General features: G+C 38.3%; 2 long non-coding RNA genes across 2 annotated transcripts; both read left to right on the top strand.

Annotated features, from left to right (window-relative positions):
* Positions 1-776: 776 nt before the first annotated feature.
* LOC146741819 (uncharacterized) lies at positions 777-7,415 on the top strand. Its single transcript, XR_014929686.1, has 2 exons — positions 777-1,064; positions 6,335-7,415. It is a non-coding gene; the product is annotated as an uncharacterized LOC146741819 (long non-coding RNA).
* A 2,897-nt stretch (positions 7,416-10,312) lies between these two features.
* Positions 10,313-11,715, top strand: LOC146741820 (uncharacterized). The gene is made up of 2 exons (XR_014929685.1): positions 10,313-10,605; positions 11,162-11,715. It is a non-coding gene; the product is annotated as an uncharacterized LOC146741820 (long non-coding RNA).
* The last annotated feature ends 7,720 nt before the right edge of the window (positions 11,716-19,435 follow it).

Raw genomic sequence — 19,435 nt, forward strand, 5'->3', positions numbered from 1 at the left:
TTCAACTTTCTTGAAGTAGATCGTCCTTTAACGCAATACAGCAGTGTAAACTGATTGTCAATTAAACAATTTTACGACCACCTTATTTCTACAAAAGTTTCATCTATCATTCAGTAAAACAATGACTGAATAAGCGAAATGCATATAATTTATTAATGGAAAATAAAACACATTATGCGTGTATTTTTTTTAGTCTACATACAAATGAAATTGCACTTAGCATCGCGTAGCGACAGTATGGTGTTGTTCGGCCTTACTGACAGGGTTTTCTTCAAATATTTCACGCTGTTATTATGGCTTACTTCATGAAAATTATAACTACTCAGTCTAGAGCGGAGGTACATATGATGATTTTTTTCTCACTAAAAACAAACGCTTAGCAGTGCGGAAACAATTGACTGCCGAACCGCCGTTTTTATGAACAATTTATCTGTGAAAAAGTAGACCAACTGCACAAAATCAAACCACAGTGTAAAATCTGCTTTTTGTCTTTTTGTGAGAATTGTGACACAGCTCGTGTTTGATTGTTACGAAGTGACGCGTGACTGGAATGCGGCCTCGTAAAATACTCTAACCCAGCCACAGATTGTTTATTGGAGGTGAGTTGAGCCTACACCTGCCAGACAAATACATTATCCTGTGATTGGTCAAAATGTTGAATACCTGGGTTGAATACTAGTCCAGCAACCAATGGGAGGGAAGTGCGTAGTTAAACACATTCGACAGACCATATATGGTGTCCCATAGTCTCGGGGGGGGGGGATAATACGTGAATAATTAGTTCCATACAATGACGATTCTTGTCATCGCATGCAGTAAGGTTGTTTCGCTTATTCCTCAGTGAATGAAAGTGTCTCAGTATCGGTGTCCTGCACAGAGAGCTACAGTAGCCTACATAATTAACTACGTATACTTCGTACAGCAGTATTCTTGCATCCACGTGCACACACTCTCTATTCCAGCAACCGTTCGTAACGTTCAAACATACGTATTGGATTGCCCCATAACAAATGTTTGGTAGAATTGCGACTTTTATTTCAACACGTACTGTACAAACTTTTAAGGTGAGTTTATCTTTAGTCGTTCATATTAATTAAATCTAATCTGGTATTATTCAATAGTTACTCGAGCGGATAACTCTGAAGAAAGCAAACTCCGTATTAACACCCTATATGAATGAAATCACTCCACTCGCTGCGCAGGACTATAATAACAATGTTTCAACCCGTACCTAAAAATATTCCGGTACGACTGAACTTGCATTTTGTCAATCTCCTTCCCAGAGGCCTTTGCGTTTTACGCAATAGTGTCTGTGCCACAGGCAGCCTTCAATTTTGTGGTCAATCACCTCACTACGCACGGCCATTTTGCTGTAGCTGTTACATTTGAAAACGTACTACAAAAAGTGGAAAAAAACGTATGTGACATCCGAACTATTTATTAATGTCAGACTTCAGTAAAAACGTAAATACGGACCATTTTATCGCGAACTATGTTTTGCGAGGTAATGTTATAGTGGTGAAATGGCGCACGTGGTACACTAAAACTTGGAGGAAAAAACCGTTCTGTTAACGTATATATAGTTGGGAAAGAAACATTGAAGATTAATTTCACTGAAAGGGGTTTCCTAACATTTCCGTTTATCTTGTATTCTGGTGAATATTTCAATACTATTTCTGGCTTGACCGGGTTCAATTTTCCGCGTCTAACAGTCATAGAACACAAAGATTCTAGAAAATGTATGAAGTTATTCATTTATTGTACATTATAATGCTTTGGCATTTAGCAAATGAAAATTTGTGCTTACAACTGGTTTTTAATCCGTGTCGAAAACGTGCACAGAATGGTCGTTTTGTGCACGTTTTCGACACGGCTTATCAGCTACCTCAAGTGCCAAATCCATGAAATAAACAACCAATGTCAATAGAGTACCCTAGGTGTTAAAAATGGATTAAGTACTGGCAAACCAACTTCTGCATAGGTATGTTGCTAAACGCTTGCTTTTTAGCTGATTTAGTCATCATTTTTGAACTCAGAAGCCCGCAAAACCTAATATTACATGTGAGTACGAAACAAATCCGTCGAGATTTCACGTTTTCCCGTAAAAGGGATGCTGGCTGTTCCCTTTCTGGACTCCCTACCCGCGTATACTAGTATTGGTACTACCATGGATTAGTACCTTCCATGGTACTACCAACTCTAACCATGTCCCCATTTGATGACGCATGTCAAGCTATAAATGGGCATCAATACTCATTTCGCCCAATATTTCGCTTTTATAACATTTTATAACATATCACTTAATTTCCGACCGGAAACACGACCATGTTTTTATCCTTTTTTTTCCTCACTCGCTTATTAAAAACACTGACCGCTTGTTCAAACACTGAACACTGAACACTGAACACTGGCACATGAGTTGTCGAAATGGTTGTTTTAGTGCTAAAGTTTGAGGATTCAATGAGTATTAACCATTATTTAATTTCGAACGACACTTCCAAACCATCATACTTTGTTTCGTTCGCGAACGTACAGCGGGACTGTGTTCCGTTTGAATCCAGGGCTGCTATATCGTTTCAACAACATGATTATCGAGACAATTACGTGATACAGGCAATGCTAACTCTTTAGGGCAGAGAGCAGATACACCAGGAACATATTGATGCCACGGCCATGTATTTAAAATGCGAGCATGCAGACGGGCGATATTTCTGGGTTCGCGCGCTCGAAAAAATAAGCGAAAATTATTCAACAGGCGGTTGCAAAAGCGATTAAAAATGATAATCGAAATGCAGAAGCGAGCAGGAGGTTGGGTGAAATTAGTGCTGTACATTCAGGTCCTTTGTAAAAATACGATCGGCCAAGATCTATATCATTATGAGGCACGCTAGAGACAGACAAAATGCAGTTTTAAATATTGACACCGTTCGTATTTTTTAAATGAGTCAAACAATAAATAAATTGTATGCTGCTTAAGCGATGATGGATCGAAACAGGCTCGTTTTGCAAGTTTTAACGGCTACGTTCTGCTAAAGATATAAGACTTCACTTTCGGAGTTATTACCGAAGATAATGTACAACAGCAAAAAACATTTGGTTATGTGAAATAGAGTAACATTCATGTAGGTCCAATCAGTACTGTTGTATCGTCTATTTCGTCAACCGAACGTTACTACCCGGACCTGCTCGTCGATTATTATTGCAAATGTCATTTTTTTCCAGAATCAATTGGGTATAAGTACGTTATTTTAGAATGATTTTCATTTGGTTTCACCAAAGACAATTGTCTTTGGTTTCACGTGATAGTTAATCTGATTTATCATATAGTTCTACAAACAGGAAGTCCTCGGCATGGGTCAGAGTACTAGTATACCCCAGACCACTCGTTTTGGTGAATGGTCTGGGTGTGGCTTGTGGGTAAGAATAGAAAATGAATTTCGGTGAGGTTGTGATTATTTGGATTTTTGAGAACGGATTTTTACTATTGAAATGAAATTATCACGTCTAGGGGTGAATTGTTAATAGATGAAGTGATGTTAAAAACATAAGTAGTTCATCTTCTTGCGTACACCGCAACAACAAAGATTTATTTTCTAACACAGATCTCCAGTCAAGAGGGTGGCGTTTGGACGTAACCCCGGAGTTAAACCATAGACAATATAGTAGGAAGGACAAGCAACTCCAGCGATTCTATTGTAGCAGGGTAGGCTGGAAAAAAGTTAAGCTGATTTAAACTAACCGTTAACATAAACTAAATATTTATTTCGATTTCTCGTTAAGGTAGAGATGCCTGACAGGTATTTAAATTAGTTAATTAGGCAACCAAGATGACCTCCCTTGTCCACAAAACTATATACAGCCAAAACAAAGTCAGCTTGGACATTCAGTTGTGAGACATGACATAATAAACGGTGCCAGTGATAGATTTCGCGAATGAAAGAACAAAATAAACGCAATCAAAGGCGCCGACCACGCGCGTTCGAAATAAATAGAACTGACGAGAAATTTCGCCAGCATCTTTCACTCACGCAAACGCACACACGTGCTATTTCCGTATATTGAATACGTTGGTAACGGAAGGGAAAGTTTAAATCATCTTTGTATTAACACAACTTGAAAGCAACAGTCTCACACTGAATATATGTTTATAAATTATCAAACTAAACAATCAATGAAGCGGACTGCGTAATTTCGTTGATGAGAGTCGCCTACGGTATTCCATGGGTATTCTAAATGGCCGTTGCTGATCACGAGTTCCCGTGTGTAGATGATTTGCTCGATGTTTTTTTTTCGGATTTTGATGACGGTGGAAATGATAGTGAAGATGATCCAAACGCAGTAGACACAGCAATTCATGTTAACAACTATGTGTGTGTGATTCAGAGCCCGGGCATCAACATCGAAAATAGCGAAGATTTGCGTTTTCTTGATCGTCACGTAAAAGAAACCCTTTGAAACGCTAACAAAAAACCGAAAATAGTGAAAATAGAATAATAAAGACAATCGTGCCTCATTTATACACAAGTATTCGAGTTATTTTGTTGAAATTATTAATAAAAACAGGGTATAACGTAGGTAGACGTGCATTCAGGCTGAAAGACTGGACGTGTAGTCAAGATGGCGACAGACGTGAAAACGGGAAAACGGAATGAAAGTCTATTAAAAAATGCGAGACGGACAACAACAAAAAACAAGTGTAGTCAGTGAAAATAACAAAATTTGACGATTCATGCATCATGAAAACAATAATATTCGTGTATTTTGTCGAATACGGGGTACACACTTACACATGCATTCCGTTTGAAAGAGTGTGAATAAGTAGTCAAGATGACGACAGACATGAAAACGGACGGATTGAAAGTTAATTTCAAAATAAGTGCAAGACAGAGAACAACAAAAAACGAGCACAGTCGGTGGAAAATAACATAAGAAGATTCATGCATCATGAAAACTAAAATATTCGAGTATTTTGTTGAAAACGGGGTACAACCTTAGACATGAGTGTGAGCTATTGTCAAGATGGTGACAGACGAGAGAACATACGGATTCAAAGTCTGTTTGAAAAAAAAATGCGTGGCAGAGAAAAATAAAAAACGAGCATAGTCGGTAAACAATAACATAATAAGATTCATGCACCATGAAAACAAATATTCAAATATTTTGTCGAAAACGGGGTACAGACTGAATATAACATGTACGGAAACATTACTGCCGTCTGAAACTAACTTTTAATTTTATTCAATTAAACAGGAACATGTATATTAAAAGTAATATTTTTTACTAGTGAACCACGTTCACGAGAACATAACTGATAACTATTGTGTGTTCGGAAGATGCGCATTGCGGAAAGATACTTGTAGTTTGATACGAAAGTAGTGACATCGCATGGAAGTAAATATGACGTTATTGTTTACTTGCTCATCATAATATTCCAGCCCTGCTTACGTTGGGCATACGGCGTTTGACATTGGTGTTGCTATATTACTATACTGTTTATGGTTAAACAGGGCCCAAATTGATAGGGAGTAAAACACGGAAGTGGAAGAGCTGTCCATGCATTGACCAATCACACAAGAGCTCACAAACACCAACGAAATATTTGTTGTTGTACTTAACAAAGGGGTTTGGCACAAAAAACAATGGAACGTTTATAGGCTTAACGTTGGATTTAGATCGTGTTATAATCCAAATCCCCCACTAAGACTTGTAAGCACCAATTTTCATATGAGGAAATTATTGCAGTTTTCTAAAGCAAGTCTTGTGTATTTTATTCTAATTACTAAACATTTTATTCGGATTCAGGGCGTGAAACGTCTTATTAAAAAGTGATTAAAGTAACCAAGTGACTTTCGCATAACATTGTTAACCGCCAAGGTCTTGTAGTTCGAACATATTCGAGTATGCAAATGAGTTCTATGCAAATCTGCTTTGTGCAGTGATGATAAGTAACGCGTATCGAACTGTGCGGAGTTCGGCATTTTGTATGACCTTGTTGGAATGCATAAATTAATTATTTAACGTTTTTTTATTCAAAATAAAAATAACGGTTTCGAACTGCCCGTGTTCTGAGAATGGAACGTCCGTGGAATTAACTAGCTGTCACCGGTATCTGGACACGCCCAGTCAGACGCAGCAAAAAATATACCCCTTTTATTATAGTATTAAGGAAAAGTTAATTCTTCGGCCATATTTGACAAACAATTGTTTCATTTGTACTCGGACAAACATTTATTAGTTGTCTGAGATTTGATCCATTACTACCACCAAATACTTGTACCCCAAACTTGTCTAATAATTCACGTCATTCATTTTTTTATTCCTTCCTTTCTTCCAGACAAGGCGCAACATGTTCGCCACTATACCCGGAATGTGCTTACTTGGCGTGCCAGTGTGGGTAGCTGTTGGACTGCCATCATCAGAAGGACATACCAAGAAGCCGGATATTGACAGAGCAACTACAAACGACCAGGACACTTGCTAACAGTAAATGGACTCAAGGATTTGGCGTGTTTGGCGATTTTGAAACATTGACTGAGTCAACATACAAACGTTATTCAATATATTTAAGTCACACTGCACCAACGACTCCTATTTGTTATAAAAATACACTCCTAATCGCCATTTACAGTCCCTCACGAGAAGATCTGAAAGGGTGGTGGTCGTCGCCGGGGACTGCATTGTTAGATATGGGTTCTATTCGATGTATACAGCTCACGCTCTTATCAAAGGGGTAGTGTGGGTAACTTAAGCACGTGTTACTTGATGCATGTTGCACGCATTTACACGTATTTTTAATATTCACTCCTTTTAGGTCGCGTACAATATCGCATTGATTAAATAATGAACCACGACAGTGTGCATTTGGGTTGCTTAATAAATCAAAGCGCAGATAATTCACACAATAATTGCGTCGAGTGCTCAAAAGGATGGTGTACATTTCTCTATCAATTGTGCTCATTAACATCCAATGACAATCGCAAAATTACCCACACGACTTCCTTCATTTACACATCGCACTTGATAGCTTGCTTGATATACGAATTTTAGTTTATATCGACACTTGTCTTAGTGTATCAAAATCAGCGAGTCTGATTCTTTGATGGGCATTATATACGCTTAAACGTTGGCTGGTTTTCCAACGGATTTTAGAAAGTCAAAACTACGCAGGCAGTTTTCATTGATGGCATTTTGATAATGTAGAAAGTTGAGAAGTTGGCAAAATGAGCTAAAACTAGTGCTCTCCTCGAGTGAGAAACTCTCTTAATCATGATTGTTCGAATAATTTGAAAATAAATCGATGAATTGAATGTAGACAAATTGTGTTGACTGACTAAATACTGCATATTTTGTGATTGTTTTTTTTTCTATTAATTTAAATTGCATGAAATAATAAAAAAAATGTTTTCAATTAATAATGTAGTGTAACGTTTTATTTTGTTTGTGAATTGAATTGATAACGCATGATAACTGGTAGAGGACCATGTGCATACCGTGACATAATGCGATAAAATACATTGAAATTGTTGGTGACTAGACTCGTCCGGGGGGGGGGGTGCATGTCACGATTGGGTGAAATAATCGTCTCATTTGCAAAAATTTATATTCATGTGTAATGAAAAACTCGTTTTTTCAGTAATATTGTGCCAAAATGCTTTCCGATAGCATACATGTTAGATCTAAATTGACTTGATTCTATCGTTACGAGCTGAAAAAATAATCGGAAAAATGATGTAAATGTATTTTTTGAGTCGCGTTTTCGATCAGACTCCAGCTAACTGTTGAAAATAAGCATAGGTTTTCTCTTTACCATTATCATAGCAAGTTACGAAATTCATGGAGAATGCAGAGGCATGTTTAAATTTCACTCTAGTACAATTGCTCAAAATGTTTTCGGTGACTTTTATCAGTTACAAGTTACCAATTAGTGTGCATTTCGAGAAACCACAGTGTGTGTGCATGCGCAGTTTGAAATGGAGCAGTTTTGTACGCAATAAAATCACGCGTAGAACTCGGGCTCCAGCATGAAATTGTGGCGTCAAACTGGTTGTCGGTTGAATTGTTTTGTAAACAAGAATTAAAAACGAAGTAGAGCTTACCTGTGGTTGGTGGCGCTACCACTGTTAGTACAACGCTCACAGCCACCCAGGCTTACCAGGCTGACCAGACTAGGCTGCCAATACAAAACGACCGTTTTGACGACTCCATGTTTTTTTTTATCTAATACAATATCAACCACAAACCGACCACGTCTAGAGTGGCGCAGCTTTCTTTGTTATGAAATGTGCGCGAACATCTCGAAGTTTCAATCGCGATATTTTGAAAAAGGCGCGTTCTGCACATTATCCGAGTCGAATACTTCGAACCCGGCTTCGCAACATGTTCCGTTCGATATGCCCAAGCTAAAGGGAACACCCATTAAATCAAACGTTTTGTTTACAGAAGTTTCTCATAGCATTTAATTGAAATAACACAAATGAGTACAGAAAAGCGACGACGTCAAACGTTGCGGTTAATCAGCGTATTGCAGTTGGCGCATTCACGTGAGAATACGCTCTACCGCATACGTATGTTTTTAAAAGCAGACGTATTACTAGTATCAGATAAGCAGACGTATTACTAGTATCAGATATATTTGTTTGGTTTTTTTTTTTACATTTGAAGCAGTAGGTGCCATAAACCAAATCAAATCAAGATTCGATGTGACACATTTTTATGGAAACGCTTTGCGATGAACACCCACGTATTATGTTACCCTATACCTGTACTTGTTCATATCTAAAATTATCATAAAATTGATATTATTTTTTGTAGATTTTTAATGGTGAAATGTGTTTTCATTGTGGTTTATGGAATCCGCCGTAAAATTTCCATTGTATGCATGCTTTTTCCATTTCCCCCTCAAAAACAAGGAGATCACGGGTCATTATTGAAGTGATTGACACTGGTAGTTTGTCCTATACTTAATACGCTCACGTCGAACCCTTCTTTGTTTGTCAAACTTTGACATAGAGCTGTATCGGGATCTATGAACTATTATACGTGGGGGGATAATCGCCATTGTCACCAAATCGTTAAAATGCAAAACATTTGAAAGCGCCACTAATTCTAGATTTTTTTTCCATCGAATAATTAAAATGAGGAGGGTGAACATATTTCTTCGTCGACAACTTAATAATTCCCCCTCCATAGCCTTAAACTCGAGCTTTGGCAGCCCAACAAATAGTTTGTGTATCGTAAGTTTTGTTTTTGAACTTTTTGAGCTAGTCATCCAATCACAAGAATTAATTTACCAGTAGCAAAGTTTCAGGCCGAAATTCGTGTACCAGAAGTCATTAAAGCTGCAGGTCGGCGTTTTTTCAACACCGTCTGTGCTGAGACAGCGCTTCCTGCGACGACACAACGACCAGAAGTGTGTCGTTGCTCCGCGCGCGTCGTGTTCGATACGTGGATATGGGTTCCAATTGACGCACACGCACACGATGAGCGTATAATAGGGGCTCTCGAATCCCGAATACGTACATATGAACTTGAATACTAAAGCTGACACAGTGACTGTTCACGAATAAATATGCAAATTAAACAAACCAGAGACATTCGATCTATAAAATAAATGTTTTTGTTACTTTTAATCAAATAAGTAGATAAAGTAAAATAGGATTATCATGGTAGAAGCCTACTCATGAATGCAAATAATCAGAATCTATTTATCTCCCAATAAATTGTACTTCAAGGCATTATAAGGATATACGTGATTTGCGTTAGAAAAGTGCAGTCCCTTCAATAATGCCAAAGCATTACATCACACATACCATTTTACTACAGTAACATTACTTTGCCCATTAAGCTAGTTCCCGATAACATTGTTTTTATTTGCGCTTTGGCTAAAATAGCGCTCCGCTGCCTTTTTACACTAGTGTTTATACACGGAACTTCATATATTTTTTTTACAACTTAAGTTAGTAATATTCATATTTCATTGAAATATTGTTCAGTAATTAGCACAAAATCAAACCACAGTGTAAAATCTGCTTTTTGTCTTTTTGTGAGAATTGTGACACAGCTCGTGTTTAATTGTTTACGAAGTGACACGTGACTGGAATGCGGCCTCGTAAAATACTCTAACCCAGCCCCAGATTGTTTATAGGAGGTGAGTTGAGCCTACACCTGCCAGACAAATAAATTATCCTGTGATTGGTCAAAGTGTTGAATACCTGGGTTGAATACTAGTCCAGCAACCAATGGGAGGGAAGTGCGTAGTTAAACACATTCGACAGACCATATATGGTGTCCCATAGTCTCGGGGGGGGGGATAATACGTGAATAATTAGTTCCATACAATGACGATTCTTGTCATCGCATGCGGTAAGGTTGTTTCGCTTATTCCTCGGTGAATGAAAGTGTCTCAGTATCGGTGTCCTGCACAGAGAGCTACAGTAGCCTACATAATTAACTACGTATACTTCGTACAGCAGTATTCTTGCATCCACAAACTCTCTATTCCTGCAACCGTTCGTAACGTTCAAATATACATATTGGATTGCCCCATAACAAATGTTTGGTAGAATTGCGACTTTCATTTCAACACGTACTGTACAAACTTTTAAGGTGAGTTTATCTTTAGTCGTTCATATTAATTAAATCTAATCTGGTATTATTCTATAGTTACCCGAGCGGATAACTCTGAAGAAAGCAAACTCCGTATTAACACGCTATATGAATGAAATCACTCCACTCGCTGCGCAGGACTATAATAACAATGTTTCAACCCGTACCTAAAAATATTCCTGTACGACTGAACTTGCATTTTGTATGACCTTGTTGGAATGCATCAATTAATTATTTAACGTATTTTTTATTCAAAATAAAAATAACTGTTTCGAACTGCCTGTATTCTGAGAATGGAACGTCCGTGGAATTAACTAGCTGTCACCGGTATATGGACACGCCCAGTCAGACGCAGCAACAAATATACCCTTTTTATTATAGTATTAAGGAAAAGTTGATTCGACGCCCATATTTGACAAACAATTGTTTCATTTGTACTTAGACGACCAATTATTAGTTATCTGAGATTTGATCCATTACTACCACCAAATACTTGTACCGAAAACTTGTCTAATAATTCACGTCATTCATTTTTTTATTCCTTCCTTTCTTCCAGACGAGGCGCAACATGTTCGCTACTATACCCGGAATGTGCTTATTTGGCGTGCCAGTGTGGGTAGCTGTTGGACTGCCATCATCAGAAGGACATACCAAGAAGCCGGATATTGACAGAGCAACTACAAACGACCAGGACACTTGCTAACAGTAAATGGACTCAAAGGATTTGGCGTGTTCGGCGATTTTGAAATATTGACTGAGTCAACATACAAATGTTATTCAATATATTTAGATGGGCATTATATACGCTTAAACGTTGGCTGGTTTTCCAACGGATTTTAGAAAGTCAAAACTATGCAGGCAGAGTTTTCATTGATGACATTTTGATAATGTAGAAAGTTGAGAAAAGTTTGCAAAGTGAGCTAAAACTAGTGCTCTCCTTGAGTGAGAAACTCTCTTAATCATGATTGTTCGAATGATTTGTAAATAAATCGATGAATTGAATGTAAACAAATTATGTTGACTGACTAAATACTGCACATTTTGTGATTGTTTTTTTTCTATTAATTTAAATTGCATGAAATAATAAAAAAAAATGTTTTCAATTAATAATGTAGTGTAACGTTTTATTTTGTTTGTGAATTGAATTGATAACGCATGATAACTGGTAGAGGACCATGTGCATACCGTGACATAATGCGATATAATACATTGAAATTGTTCGTGACTAGACTCGTCCCGGGGGTCGTCCCGGGGGGGGGGGGGTTGCATGACACGTTTGGTTGAAATAATCATCTAATTTGCATAAATTAATATTCATGAGTAATGAAAAACCTTTTTTCAGTAATATTGTGCCAAAATGATTTCCGATAGCATACATGTTTGTTCTAAATTGACTTGATTCTATCGTTACGAGCTGAACAAATAATCGGAAAAATGATGTAAATGTATTTTTTAAGTCACGTTTTCGATCAGACTCCAGCTAACTGTTGAAAATAAGCATAGGTTTTCTCTTTACCATGATCATAGCAAGTTACGAAATTCATGGAGAATGCAGAGGCACGTTTAAATTTCACTCTAGTACAATTGCTCAAAATATTTTCGGTGACTTTTATCAGTGACAAGTTACCTAATTAGTATGCATTTCGAGAAATCAGTGTGTGCATGCGCAGTTTGAAATGGAGCAGTTTTGAACGGAATAAAATCACGCGTAGTACTCAGGCTCCAGCAAGAAATTGTGGCGTGAAACTGGTTGTCGGTTGAATTGTTTTGCAATAGACAATAATTTTGGAGCCTGTAGTTGTCTATGAAATGTTTCTAAGTTTTGTTGAGGATTATTCTGTAAAGAAATTGCTGAAATTATTTCATCTGTTCGTAAACGGTACGTTGTTGCTTTGACGATGGGCTACCGACGACTGACGTCGAAACGTTCCATTCAGATCGGATGGCGCCCTCTCGTGCCAATCCCCCCGACTCATCCTAGCTCATTTACAATGCCACAACTACCACCGTGACCGATATTTGAATGTTACTTTATGCAGTGATAACGTGGTTTACTATTTAAATTACTAGTAGTTAAAACACCCAAATCACGTGTAAATACGACTATGTTAACAACTACCTGTAAGATAGGATTTAATCTTAAAAGATACTTACAGATTCAGAAGTTAATTTCATTAAAGTTGCCGCATTGTCGGCAAAACCTAGTTGAAAGCCCCTTCAACTTGATTTTGATGAGTTACGGTGTTCGCGAATTATACTGATCGAGATTATGTACACTGGGCCGCAAAAATCCCCGGATGCTCCTATTCTAAAGTGTGTGTTTGATTGGCGGGCGGATGAAGGCATGTATTAAATGACGCATTGTCCAGTTTTCGACTCAGTTATATTTATTGTTTTCACTGCAATAAATCCCGCCACCAAAACTTCCAAATATTTGTTTTAAAACGGTCACGTTTTTAAAACACAAATATTAAATATTAACCAGAGTCAAAAAACGATGGCTGATAACAAGGTACATTAGTTGTTTTCACCTGAAAAATTTCAGTTAAAACAAAACTGTTGTAATATACCATGGCCAGAAAGTTAACATCATAAACAAATTGCGTAACAGAAACACCTTTCATCTGCCAAATTATTACGTGGCTGCCTTTTTACTGTGACCGTAGACTTGTATACCTCTTGTTTATTTGTTGATGTGTTTTTTTTTCAATAGACTGTATGAAAGTCTACTGTGACCGCAAAAAAGAATAGAATATTCACAATGTAGCCATTTCCCCCCTTAAACTTTGTGTAATACAATGCTTATATTGTTAGCAAAACTGTGTCTCATTCTGCAATATCGCCGTTTCATTCTTTCTTGCGGTCACAGTAAATAGAGCGAAATTTTTGAGTTTTTACTAAAGAATTATTATGACTCCACAAGGAACTCGGACTGTGTGTTTTAAGCAGAGTCATACGGAGAGGAGGACCGGAGTTTTGTGATAACCGTGCCGAATGATCGATAATCGTAAAGGTTGAACGGACAAACATTAGTTTAGACGTAGGGCTACATTGTATCGTGATAGAAACGTACACAATACCAGGGACTTGTACCGCAGCTAGTCGACCACGACAAAATTCATTCCTCAGTCACAACTTATCAAACGGGCGATATACACAGTACTTCTAAACCGATCACAGTCCGATTTCCTTTGACCGGGTCATGAATAACAAGTGACGTTATAGCGCCACTGCGCGGGATAGAAAAGAAAAATCTGTCTCCGAAAATACCAGTTTTAGCGTCTTATGTAATTTACTTAAAAAAAATTGAATAATAGATAGTCGAGTGTTACCTGGACGATACCGCGCGCCGTACGGCGTTTACCGGAATCGTATTCCACTTTCATTTGTATGTACTAGAAGGTCATGTGCTGTCCAGGACAATGATGACGAACTGCGACGAAAACACGAAGTCGATGTGTTTTCTTCAGATGTGTTGTCAACAAATGCAGCTTGTTGATGGGTGTATCATGTCGGTAGTTGCGCCCTCTATTGATGAAGTACTTCTATGATATACATGGGGAATATGAAAACCGTTCGAAGCGTTGATCATCCACCAAAGATTATATTTTTGAGAGACGTTACTATATTGTAGATGACGGACGACTACACAACCAAACAGTTATCGATTTGAAGGGCGGTGGTCGTCGCGCCGCGTCGATGTGGGATCCATAGTGACATACACAACGCATGTAAAAACATTGTTTTTCATGACAATCGAACACATGTTGCGCGGCGACTACCACCATTTAACAAAATTGCTTTCCTCCATTTACGTTATTTTAATGTCACAGGAGTGTTTCGAATCTACGAAGTGCCACTTATGGGAACTGATATTGTTTGGCTTTCGCCTCAAATGTCATGGTGCAAGCACAGTCACTCTACTAGGAATATAGTGACTGTGGTGCAAGCCAAAAAAAAGGCGGGATTGGCACGAGAGGGCGCCGTCCGATCTGGATGGAACGAAGCAACAACGTAACTTTTACGAATAGATGAAATCATTTCAGCGATATCTTTACAGAATAATCCTCAACAAAACTTTACATAGGCTTTACAGGCCCTACAATTTTGTCTAATGCAAAACAATTCAACCGACGACCGATTTGGTGTTACTAATTTCTTACAGGAATGACTAAGTTCTACGCGTGGTTTTATTGCGATCAGAATTGTTCAAACTGCGCATGAATAAGTGATTTCTCGTAATGCATATTAATTAGGTAACTTGTTACTGGTAAAAAATAATGGGCAATTTTGAGCAATATCACTGGAGTAAAATATCAATGTGCCTCTTCATTCTTTTTATGAATTTCGTAACTTGCTACGATCACATTAAAGAATAAATCTGTGTTTACTATGATGAATTTGTTTTTCCCGTATCTGTTGACCGACTTATTTAGTTGATTACTAGCGAATTGCTGTGTTATGTTTGTCATCGTTTAGGCAGGCGAGGTCCTGGACGGAACTTGACTCAGTGATTTGGAACTAATTACGAGATAACCGTCGCTATTCGGACTACTATTTCTGACAGTTAATATTCGCAATTATTAATGTAGTGAACGATTAATCAAAAGATATGACGTATTCAGTACTTAGTATGATTGGCTTTATGATTGAAGGTTACGCCCTAGAGTCTTTTTACTGCTTTGTAATTGGTTAATGTTTTGAAAATTAATAAAGAGAGTTTGAGTTGGTCTTGGCGAGTACAGCACGACAGACGCAGTCCAGTCCTAGAGAGCCTTGAGGCAGTCCAGTCTTGGGCTAGTCTTGGGTCAGCCTTGCGATAGTCTTCGGGACTTTTCCCCAGGGCGCTGTGTCTTATAGAGTACTCGACTGTCCGACTAAGACGAGAGTTGAAACGTATTTCGTTGTGTTTGTCTTATTTGACTGTAAAGCTTAAGTGACTTTCCCGATCCCATACATCAAGGGGACGCGATAGACAGACGAGACGAGATTCCCCCCTGACACGTGTGGAGAACCCCAAAGAAAAGATTTCCCCCCTCATACGTGAGTGGAGATCCCGGGCAGGTGTTTAACACACATTGACATCCTGTGAAGAATAGTGAAATGGCGAAGGTGCGTCTTTCTTGCGAACCGAACTAACAGCTCGACCACAGAGACAAAACCGTGCTTGACGACTAACACCGTTAACAGTATGGCACCGATGTACAACGCTGAAGAGATGAAGACTTCGGAACCCCTTATGAAGGACGAGTATCGAATAGGACAGTATAATCAAGAATTGAGTGACATTAAAGACAAGATGAAGAGAAAGAACGATCTGTACTAACGCGACGAAAAGAGATGAGACGCTTAGACTTCAATTAGAACTTTAGCTATTTGTGTATTGCTTAGAGAATCGCTCGCTGGACACTGTAACGGACACTGTGTAATTCAAGACGTTGAACTCTTTTCCAGAATCCTAACACTATTGTTCAGTAATGTAATGTATTGCTTGCTTTTCCTATCGTTTTTAACGTTTTTTTGTGGTATTGACTTATATGTTATGTAAGCTCCCAGATCTTTGTTTGAACTGATATTTAGTGACGTGCGAGGTCTTTTATAACGATTTAAGCGTGCTTCAGAGGACAAGTATTTGCAACACAGTATTTTGAGTTTTGTGAAGTTTTATTGAGTTTTAAAGAGTTTATGAGTACGGAATATGATGGGAGGAATAATTCCCCCACGTGTTTTTAAGAGTTTTGTAATTTTTCGATGTACAGAGATATCGACGTTTTAAGAGTTGTTTTTGTTTATGTGTTGTTTCCGGAATACTTCTGACGCTTTTTGAGTTGAGAGCACCTTTGTAACGTTTTGTGATGTCTTTTGAAATGAGAAGTGGTGCGCTTATATACGTATTGTTTGATAACGCAAGCTTTTGTTCATGATTGACAGGATTATATGTGACTTAGTAGATCTATCGTTTTAGCCTGTCCCCGTCTTTATTGCCAGAAGAGTAACGTGTTATGATAGCTTTATCTTTGCATTCCGTTTCCACGCCGTATGACTTTTGTTTAGATTAACGACTTTTGAGTTCAGTTGAAGTTTATAAGCGTATATGACAGGAGTTTGAATAATAGCTTTTTATTCATTGTTTATTAGTTACCGCTTTGCAATGCTTTAACCGAGAGACGCATCCCTGGTAATCACGTGATCGTGCTGTCGACGGCCGCGATTGGCCGATCGCTTGGTTACACCGCCACACCTTAGATTTTTTTGACCTTTTGATATAGAGTTTGTAACCTTAGTAACGGAGACAGTGCAGCGAAGGGTTACCATCGGCGGACCGTTTGAGAAAAGCGAGTCGATTGGTAGCCTTTCCCTTGTTTTTGATTTATAATCGTTGATATTTGTGACTTTATAACCATTGTATTTAGACTTATAATCAGTTTATTAATCAGTGTGTTTTATTCTTTTTGATTTATACCTTTTATTAGTATTGTATTTAACCTGTATGACGACGAGTAGATGATGGTATCTTTGATTTATGAACGTGTTATGCCGGGAGGCATGACTCAGTTTGAGTGAAGGGGTGTATGATGAATTTGTTTTTCCCGTATCTGTTGACCGACTTATTTAGTTGATTACTAGCGAATTGCTGTGTTATGTTTGTCATCGTTTAGGCAGGCGAGGTCCTGGACGGAACTCGACTCAGTGATTTGGAACTAATTACGAGATAACCGTCGCTATTCGGACTACTATTTCTGACAGTTAGTATTCGCAATTATTAATGTAGTGAACGATTAATCAAAAGATATGACGTATTCAGTACTTAGTATGATTGGCTTTATGATTGAAGGTTACGCCCTAGAGTCTTTTTACTGCTTTGTAGTTGGTTAATGTTTTGAAAATGAATAAAGAGAGTTTGAGATGGTCTTGGCGAGTACAGCACGACAGACGCAGTCCAGTCCTATAGAGCCTTGAGGCAGTCCAGTCTTGGGCTAGTCTTGGGTCAGCCTTGCGATAGACTTGGGGACTTATCCCCAGGGCGCTGTGTCTTACAGAGTACTCGACTGTCCGACTAAGACGAGAGTTGAAACGTATTTCGTTGTGTGTGTCTTATTTGACTGTAAAGCTTAAGTGACTTTCCCGATCCCATACCTCAAGGGGACGTGATAGAGAGACAAGACGAGATTCCCCCCTGACACGTGTGGAGAACCCCTGAGAAAAGATTTCCCCCCTCATATGACTTTCAAAATTATATTGGAATCTGATCACAACCTTGTCTACACTAGTTTTTTGATTATTTTTTTCAACGATAGAATCAGCGGATTTAAGCTTACCATGTTGGCTATTGAAAGGCATTTTGGCACAGTTTTACTGATTAGGTCACATGGTCACGTGCTTTTGGGTCGGAATCCCAGCCCAGTCGAACAATATAGCGATTAAGGTTGCCTGCGTCCTGCCTGCCGTTGGCAAGGGACGCCGGAACCAGCGAATGGTAATGTTGTGAGTACTGATTTACAAACGTAAAATACGTTAGAGAATCTTATTACCTGAATTGTCGTACTGGCAAATAAAAGCGGATTTCGAACTACAGGAAAGGTCGTCCCACTTATATCTATTAGAGTTTCGTACATGGATACAGTCCTGATTTCCATCATCGTTTGGCTCGTTATCCTGGAAATATTCATAGACCAGTTCTGAACCATCCAACCAACGAAATACACCTATAATATTAAAATATCGATCAAGACATCAACTTTGATTGGTGTTATTTTTGGTTTTTAAAGAGGTGCGGACCATTAGGGGTGGGCGATGGCAGACAAAAAAAGCAAAATTACTGTTTTCCTTCACTAAGCTTTGTTTTCCATGGTTATTTTTTTATTTCCACTTTGTAATATATTTTTTCTCCAATAAAAAGGAATATCTGCGCTCTTTATATATATGAGTCTATAGCTCTGCATGTACTCATTCTCGTCATCTGTTCCCATTTGTCTGAGAGATTTGGGACTTTGTACTAAAAAGTCCCAAATCTCGTTGAAAAGGACGAAAATTGGTACAAAATAGAGCTATAAGTCCATGGCAAGGTTCTTTATGGAATAAGCTTTTTTTTAAATGCGTACCTTCCGTTTCCCTGTCCGTGAGGCCAATCCACCACTCATCGAATTCAGCTGGTACATTTGTCGCAGCGCTAACAACAAACTCCTGTGTCTCTTGGTCGGTGACGAATATAAGATGGCCACCCAGATCAGCGCAATATAACTCTGCATCGCCAAAACGCTTCTCATGGGTGACGAATTCTAAACACGACAATCTAAACTCGACATTATTCTCATCGCACGAGTTTCCTATTTAAAGCAGAAATACAGACATTCTCAAAATAAACTAAAGAGTCAAAATGGGAACATGTACAAATACAGAAAGTACGAAATAAGAGTATCCTGCGTTTTTGTATTCAGACATCACGTATACACACAAACACACATGTATCTTAATTATCGTATTTGGTGAGCATCATCGAAAATTGAGACGATAACGATGAAATTTCAATTTGATAACATTACATGTAAACAAGAATTAAAAACGAAGTAGAGCTTACCTGTGGTTGGTGGCGCTACCACTGTTAGTACAACGCTCACAGCCGACAGGGGGGAATAACATTTATGAACACTTGGGGCGCACTTCTCTGCTACTATTTATTTACACGGCGCCCAATGGGCGGGTTAGTATTTTTGGAAAAAGGATGAAATATGCGTAAAAGGGATTCCTGTAAATTCACATATGTGTTCTTTGAAACTTTTCAACAAATCTTGGCCATGAACCAATGTGATCCAGGTATGAGCCCAACAAG

The sequence above is a fragment of the Saccoglossus kowalevskii genome, chromosome 6, assembly GCF_978046115.1.
Source record: "Saccoglossus kowalevskii chromosome 6, keSacKowa6.1, whole genome shotgun sequence".
Taxonomy (NCBI): Eukaryota; Metazoa; Hemichordata; class Enteropneusta; family Harrimaniidae; genus Saccoglossus; species Saccoglossus kowalevskii.